The 8,834-nt window shown below is 36.3% G+C and overlaps 1 non-coding gene across 1 annotated transcript; it reads right to left on the bottom strand.

Moving 5' to 3' along the window:
* Positions 1-5,293: 5,293 nt before the first annotated feature.
* Positions 5,294-5,401, bottom strand: LOC148574898 (small nucleolar RNA R71). The gene has a single exon (XR_015906869.1). It is a non-coding gene; the product is annotated as a small nucleolar RNA R71 (small nucleolar RNA).
* Between the last annotated feature and the right edge of the window lie 3,433 nt (positions 5,402-8,834).

The following is an 8,834-nucleotide window of genomic DNA, read 5'->3' on the forward strand; positions in this document are numbered from 1 at the left end:
ATGAAGGCTGCAAATTGTCTTCGACTTCAACGGAACAACTGGAAGGCGACAAAAGCACGTTTTATCGTAGGTTTTTGTCACAACCTCTGACATGCCATCCATTTCGAACGCTTTCATTGATGGGCTCTTTCTCCCCATACCACCTTTCCCACGAGCATTGATCAAATTCATGTTCTAGACTGCAAATTTGGGGCAAATCAAGCTTCAAAGCCCCAATTTATGGTTCAGGACAAGGTGTACGTTGAGTTAGTGATTTTCCACCTATGCTTTGGTTTAATTTAATTGGTAATTATAGCTAAGAAATTATTTTAACAAGGATTCTATATCAGTAAAATTCAATGGCCACATCAGCATCATGCTCATCGGAAATGTGCTCTGACGAACTTGGGAGTACGCTTGTCACTTTTTAAAATAATTCAGGTACAATTTTGTGATTAACAAAAGTCAGGTACCATTTTATCAATACTAAAATCTTTCAAGTACCAATTTGGTATTTACCTCTAATTTTTTAATAATCATATCAACGACCTCGTCGTCTATACTATTAATAAATGATATTTTTATTTACAAATAACCAAAATGTTTGTAATAATTGAAAATAATTTTTTATTTTAATATTATAAATGGTCCAATCATTGGTAACACTCAATTTATTTTTTTAACTTGTTTTATTTATCAAAATTTATAAAATTTTATAAACATGAATAAAATTATATTTAATTATCACTAAAAAAATATAATATAAACAAATAAAGTTAATACAAACTTAATAAAAATCTCACTAACTAATAAATACAAATACATCAAAAATAGTCCTCGCAGAGAAAATCTTCTTCATCATCATCAGCATCACACTCGGTGATGGAACTGGGAGGAGGGTCGGCTGGATCGTCAGTAAAAAGCGAGTGGTCGATATAAAGCGAGATGGACGGGGCAGCTACGCACTATTAGAAAAGCCACATGCATGAATCGCATGAAGCCATGAAGGTGTATAGCTTGTTGACTATTCTATTCAAGTTAGTAGTGACTTTACCTATTTCTATTTATCTCGCTCTTGATTAAACTATTGTCAATTAATTAATAAATTAATTACAGAAAGCTTAGCCTTCGCTAACTACATAAAAAGGATAATTGATGAGTGGATAATTTATACGCTTTTTGGCATTGTTTTTACATAGTTTTTAGTATGATTTAGTTAGTTTTTAATATAATTTTATTAGTTTTTAAATAAAAATCATATTTCTGGATTTTACTAGGAGTTTATGTATTTTTCTGTGATTTCAGGTAATTTATGGCTGAAATTGAGGGACCTGAGCAAAAATCTGATTTAGAGGCTGAAGAAGGATTGCAGATGCTGTTGGATTCTGACTCCCTGCACTCAAAGTGGATTTTCTGGAGCTACAGAAACCCAAATGGCGCGCTCTCAATTGCATTGGAAAGTAGACATCCAGGGCTTTTCCGCAATATATAATAGTCCATACTTTGCCCAAGTTTAGATGACGCAAACTGGAGTTTAACGCCAGCTTTTTGCCCTATTCTGGCGTTAAACGCCAGTAACAAGTTGCAAAGCAGAGTTAAACGCCAGAAACAAGTTACAAACTGGCGTTCAACTCCAAGGAATACCTCTACACGTGAAAGCTTCAATGCTCAGCCCAAGCACACACCAAGTGGGCTCGGAAGTAGATTTCTGCATCATTTACTTATCTCTGTAAACCTTAGTAACTAGTTTAGTATAAATAGGACTTTTTACTATTGTATTTACATCTTTGGATCATCTTTTGATCATTTTAGATCTCTAGACCTCCATAGGAGGCTGGCCACTCGGCCATGTCTACCCTATTTTCACTTATGTATTTTCAACGGTAGAGTTTCTACACACCATAGATTAAGGTGTGGAGCTCTACTGTTCCTCATGAATTAATGCAAGGTACTATTGTTTTTCTATTCAACTCAAGCCTATTTCTTCTCTAAGATATTCATTCGCACACAAGAACATGATGAATGTGATGATTATGTGACGCTCATCACCATTCTCACTTATGAACGCGTGCCTGACAAACACTTCCGTTCTACATGAAAGCAAGCTTGAATGCATATCTCTTAGCCTCCTGATTTATGATCAGAGTCTTCGTGGTATAGGCTAGAATTATTGGCGGCCATTCTTGAGATCCGGAAAGTCTAAACCTTGTCTGTGGTATTCCGAGTAGGATCTGCGAAGGGATGGTTGTGACGAGCTTCAAACTCACAAGTGCTAGGCGTAGTGACAGACGCAAAAGGATCACTGGATCCTATTCTAGCATGATCGAGAACCGACAGATGATTAGCCGTGCGGTGACAGCGTATTTGGACCATTTTCACTGAGAGGACAGGATGTAACCATTGACAATGGTGATGCCCAATATACAGCTTGCCATGGAAAGGAGTATGAATGATTGGATGAAGACAGTAGGAAAGCAGAGGTTCAGAAGGAACAAAAGCATCTCCATATGCTTATCTGAAATTCTCACCAATGAATTGCATAAGTATCTCTATCCCATTTTATATTTTAATTATATTTTAATTATCAAATCTCCATAACCATTTGAATCCGCCTGACTGAGATTTGCAAGATGACCATAGCTTGCTTCAAGCCGACAATCTCCGTGGGATCGACCCTTACTCACGTAAGGTTTATTACTTAGATGACCCAGTGTACTTGCTGGTTAGTTGTGCGAAGTTGTGACAAAGAACTAAGATTATGAACGTGCGTATTAAGTTTTTGGCACCGTTACCAAGGAATGAACAATCACGATTTCGTGCACCAAGTTTTTGGCGCCGTTGCCGGGGATTGTTCGAGTTTGGACAACTGACGATTCATCTTGTTGCTCAGATTAGGTAATTTTATTTTAATTTTAAGTTTTTGTTTTTGTTCTTTTTATTTTCGAACAATTTTAAAAAATAACTAATAATAAATTATTCTATGGCTTCATAATTTTTAAGAATGAATTCTAGAGTTTCATGATGATCTGTTGAAGTCTGGCTGGCTGTAAAGCCATGTCTAATCCTTTGGACCGAGGTTTCAACTATCATTAGAGAAGAGCTTCTTTGTCTTTCTCAGCAATTTAGCTTTTGTATGTAATGATCTGCTAAAGCTTAGCTGGCCATTGGCCATGTCTAGTGTTTTGGACCGGAGCTTTCACTGAAAGCTTGGCTGGTTAGTAAGCCATGTCTAATTCCTGGACTGGAGCTTTAGACTAACATTGCATGATTCCTGGAATTCTCATTAGAAATTTTGAGATCCTTATTTTTCTTTTTCCAATTAATTTTTGAAAAATCCAAAAGACTAATAAAATCATAAAACCAAAAATAATTGTGTTTATTGTTTGAGTCTAGTGTCAAATTGTAAGTTTGGTGTCAATTGCATTTTTTTATTTCCTAAAAATTTTCGAAACTCATGCATGGTGTTCTTCATGATCTTCAAGTTGTTCTTGATGATCTTCTTTGTTTGATCTTTGCATTTTCATGTTTAGTGTCTTTTCTTATTTTTCATATGCATTTTTGAATTATTAGTGTCTAAAGTTTGAAAATTTCTAAGTATGGTGTCTTGCATGTTTTTCTTTTCTTAAAAATTTTCAAAAATAAGTCTTGATGTTCATCTTGATCTTCAAAGTGTTCTTGGTGTTCATCTTGACATTCAAAGTATTCTTGCATGCATTAGTGTTTTGATTCATAATTTTCATGTTTTGAGTCTTTTTCTTGTTTTTCTCTTTCTTCATTAAAAATTCAAAAATAAAAAAAAATCTCTCCCTTTTTCTTCTCATAAATTTCCAATATTTGAGTTGACTTTTTTCAAAAAATTTTCAAAGTTTAGTTGTTTCTTATGAGTCAAATCAAATTTTCAATTTAAAAATTCTATCTTTTTCAAATCTTTTTTTTAAAAATCAAATCTTTTTCATTTTTTCTTTCATATTTTCGAAAATTCAAATTGATTTTCAAAAATCTTTTTCTTATTTTATTCCATATTTTTCAAAATCTTTACTAACAATTAATGTGATTGATTCAAAAAAAATTTTTGAGTTTGTTACTTGCCTATTAAGAAAGGTTCAATCTTTAAATTTTAAAATCATATCTTTTAGTTTCTTGTTAGTCAAGTAATCAATTTCAATTTTCAAAATCAAATCTTTTTAATTTCCAATTCAAATCTTTTTCAAAATGATTTTCAATCATATCCTTTTCAATTTCAATCATATCTTTTTCAAAATCAATTTCAAAATATTTTCTAACTTCTCACCCTTTCAAATTTGATTTTCAAATCTTTTTCAATTAACTACTTGACTTTTTGGTTTATTTTTAAAAAATTTTCTATTTCAATCATATCTTTTTCAAAACCACCTAACTAATTTTCTCTCTCTAATTTTTGAAAACTCCTATCCACTTTTTCAAAATTCTTTTTAATTAACTAATTGTTTCAAATTTTAATTTTAATTTTATTTCTCTTTTTAATTTTCGAATTCTAACTAAATTTTAAAATAAAAACAAAATTATTTTCCTTTTAGTTTAAATTAAATTCGAATTTTCTCCCCCCTCTCTCATCTCCTTCTATTTATTTATTTATCTACTAACACCCTTCTTTCACTCAAAAATTCGAGCCCACCCTTCTCCTCTGTGTTTGAATTCTTATCTTTTCCTTCTTCTATTCTTCTCTTCTTATACTCATATAAGGAATCTCTATACTGTGACATAGAGGATTCCATATTTTCTTCTCTGTTCTCTTCTTTTTCATATGAGCAGGAACAACGATAAGAACATTCTTGTTGAAGCTGATCCTGAACTTGAAAGGACTCTGAAGAGGAAGCTAAGGGAAGCTAAAGCACAACTCTCTGGAGAAAATCTGACAGAAATTTTCGAAAAAGAAGGAGACATGGCCGAACCCAACAACAATGCAAGGAAGATGCTTGGTGACTTTACTGCACCAAATTCCAACTTACATGGAAGAAGCATCTCAATCCCTGCCATTGGAGCAAACAATTTTGAGCTAAAGCCTCAATTAGTTTCTCTGATGCAACAGAATTGCAAGTTTCATGGACTTCCATCAGAAGATCCTTTTCAGTTCTTAACTGAATTCTTGCAAATCTGTGATACTGTTAAGACCAATGGGGTTGATCTCGAGATCTACAGGCTTATGCTTTTCCCGTTTGCTGTAAGAGACAGAGCTAGAATATGGTTGGACTCTCAACCTAAAGATAGCCTGAACTCTTGGGATAAGCTGGTCACGGCTTTCTTAGCCAAGTTCTTTCCTCCTCAAAAGCTTAGCAAGCTTAGAGTGGATGTTCAAACCTTCAAACAGAAAGAAGGTGAATCCCTCTATGAAGCTTGGGAGAGATACAAGCAACTGACCAAAAAGTGTCCTTCTGACATGCTTTCAGAATGGACCATCCTGGATATATTCTATGATGGTCTGTCTGAATTATCAAAGATATCATTGGACCATTCTGCAGGTGGATCCATTCACCTAAAGAAAATGCCTGCAGAAGCTCAGGAACTCATTGACATGGTTGCAAATAACCAGTTCATGTACACTTCTGAAAGGAATCCTGTGAGTAATGGGACGCCTCAGAGGAAGGGAGTTCTTGAAATTGATACTCTGAATGTCATATTGGCTCAAAATAAAATATTGACTCAGTAAGTCAATATGATTTCTCAGAGTCTGAATGGGTTGCAAGCTGCATCCAACAGTACTAAAGAAGCATCTTCTGAAGAAGAAGCTTATGATCCTGAGAACCCTGCAATCGCAGAGGTGAATTACATGGGAGAACTCCTATGGAAACACCTATAATCCCTCATGGAAAATCATCCAAATTTCTCATAGAAGGATCAACAAAAGCCTCAACAAGGCTTTAATAATGGTGGAAGAAACAGGTTTAGCAATAGCAAGCCTTTTCCATCATCCTCTCAGCAACAGACAGAGAATTCTGAGCAGAATCCATCTAGCTTAGCAAATATAGTCTCTGATCTATCTAAGGCCACTTTAAGTTTCATGAATGAAACAAGGTCCTCCATTAGAAATTTGGAGGCACAAGTGGGCCAGCTGAGAAAAAGAGTCACTGAAACTCCTCCTAGTACTCTCCCAAGCAATACAGAAGAGAATCTAAAAAGAGAGTGCAAGGCCATAACCTTACTTGGTGTGGTCGAACCCAGAGAGGAGGAGGAGGATGTAAATCTTAGTGAGGAAGACCTCCTGGGACGTTCACTGACCAATAAGGAGTTTTCCTTTGAGGAACCAAAGGAATCTGAGGCTCATCTAGAGACCATAGAGATTCTATTGAACCTCCTTTTACCATTCATGAGCTCTGATGACTATTATTTCTCTGAAGAGGATGAAGACATCATTGAAGAGCAGGTTGCTAAATATCTAGGAGCCATCATAAAGTTGAATGCCAGTTTATTTGGTAATGAGACTTGGGAGGATGAACCCCCCCTTGTTCACCAATGAACTAAGTGCATTGATAAGGCAGACATTGCATCAGAAGAAACCGGATCCCGAAAAGTTCTTCATACCTTGTACCATAGGTACCATGACCTTTGAGAAGGCTTTGTGTGACCTTGGGTCAGGGATAAACCTCATGCCACTCTCTGTAATAGAGAAACTGGGAATCTATGAGGTACAAGCTGCAAGAATCTCACTAGAGATGGCACACAAATCAATGAAATAGGCTTATGGATTAGTAGAGGAGTTGTTAGTAAGGGTTGAAGGCCCTTACATCCCTACTGATTTCATAATCCTAGACACTAGGAAGGATGAGGATGAATCCATCATCCTTGGAAGACCCTTCCTAGCCACAGCAAAAGCTTTGATTGATGTGGACAGAGGAGAGTTGGTCCTTCAACTGAATGAGGACTACCTTGTATTTAAGACTCAAGGTTCTCCTTCTGTAACCATGGAGAGGAAGCATGAAAAGCTTCTCTTACTGCAGAGTCAACCAAAGCCCCCACAGTCAAACTCTAAGTTTGGTGTTGGGAGGCCACAACCAAACTCTAAGTTTGGTGTTGAACCCCCATATTCAAACTCTAAGTTTGGTGTTGGGAGGTCCCAACAATGCTCTGAACATCTGTGAGGCTCCATGAGAGCTCACTGTCAAGCTATTGACATTAAAGAAGCGCTTGTGGGAGGCAACCCAATGTTATTTAATTATATTTATTTATTTTCCATTGCTATTTTATGTTTTCTTTAGGTTGATGATCATGTGAAGGCACAAAAACTACTGAAAAAAATCAAAAATAGAATGAAAAATAGCATTAAAAATAGCTCACCCTGGAGGAAGAGCTTACTGGCGTTTAAACGCCAGTAAGAAGCATCAAACTGGCGTTTAACGCTAGAAAGAAGCATCAAGCTGGCGTTAAACGCCAGAAACAAGCACCAGACTGGCGTTTAACGCCAGAACAGAGCATGGAGTAACGCCAGAAACAAGCAGCAAGCTGGCGTTTAATGCCAGACATGCATTCTAAGGGCGTTTGCACGCCTAAATGGAGCAGGGATGCTAAGTCTTTGACCCCTCTGGATCTGTGGATCCCACAGGATCCCCACCTATCCCACCTCTTCTTCTCTCTTCTTCACACCTTTTCATAACTCTCTTCCCCAAATACCCTTTACCAATCACCTCCATCTCCTCCATTTTCTTCTTCTTCCCCTTCTTTCTTTTTTCTTTTGCTCGAGGACAAGCAAACCTTTTAAGTTTGGTGTGGTAAAAGCATTGCTTTTTGTTTTTCCATAACCATCAATGGCACCTAAGGCCAGAGAAACCTCAAGAAAGAGGAAAGGGAAGGCAATTGCTTCTACCTCTGAGTCATGGGAGATGGAGAGATTCATCTCTGGGGTCCATAACTCAGTAGTAGAGCATTTGACTGCACAACAAGAGAGCCCACTCATAGACCTTAATAAGAGCCTGAGGAATTCCCTCACCAAGAAATCCCTGAGATGCTTCAAGGGATACATTTTCCTCCACACAACTATTGGGAGCAACTAAGGATAGGAGCACCAAAATCACTAGGGATGAAGCAACAAAGGCAAGGAAGAGATATAGAAGAGCTCAAGAACATCATTAGTTCTTCAAGAGGAAGAAGGTGGACCCATTCCTTAATCTTCTTGGCTATTTATTTTTCTGTTTTCATTCTCTATGCTTTATGTTTATGTTTGTGTCTTACTACATGATCACTAGTGTCTAAGTGTCCATGTCTTAAAGCTATGAATGTCCTATGAATCCATCACCTCTCTTAAATGAAAAATGCTTTTAATCACAAAAGAACAAGAAGTACATGATTTTTGAATTCATCCTTAAAAATAGTTTAATTATTTTGATGTGGTGACAATACTTTTTGTTTCCTGAATGAATGCTTAAACAGTGCATATGTCTTTTGAATTTGTTGTTTATGAATGTTAAAATTGTTGGCTCTTGAAAGAATGATGAAAAAGGAGAAATGTTATTTGATGATCTGAAAAATCATAAAAATGATTCTTGAAGCAAGAAAAAGCAGTGAATAGAGAAAAGCTTGTGAAAAAAAAAAGAGAAAAGAAAAAGAAAAAAATCAAGCAGAAAAAGCCAATAGCCCTTAAAACCAAAAGGCAAGGGTAAAAGGGATCCAAGGCTTTGAGCATCAGTGGATAGGAGGGCCCAAATGAATAAAATCCTGGCCTAAGCGGCTAAACCAAGCTGTCCCTAACCATGTGCTTGTGGCGTGAAGGTGTCAAGTGAAAAGCTTGAGACTGAGCAGTTAAAGTCGAGGTCCAAAGCAAAAATAGAGTGTGCTTAAGAACCCTGGACACCTCTAATTGGGGACTTTAGCAAAGCTGAGTCACA

This window comes from Arachis ipaensis, chromosome B2 (genome assembly GCF_059453495.1).
Source record: "Arachis ipaensis isolate K30076 ecotype BB chromosome B2, ASM5945349v1, whole genome shotgun sequence".
NCBI classification, from domain to species: Eukaryota; Viridiplantae; Streptophyta; class Magnoliopsida; order Fabales; family Fabaceae; genus Arachis; species Arachis ipaensis.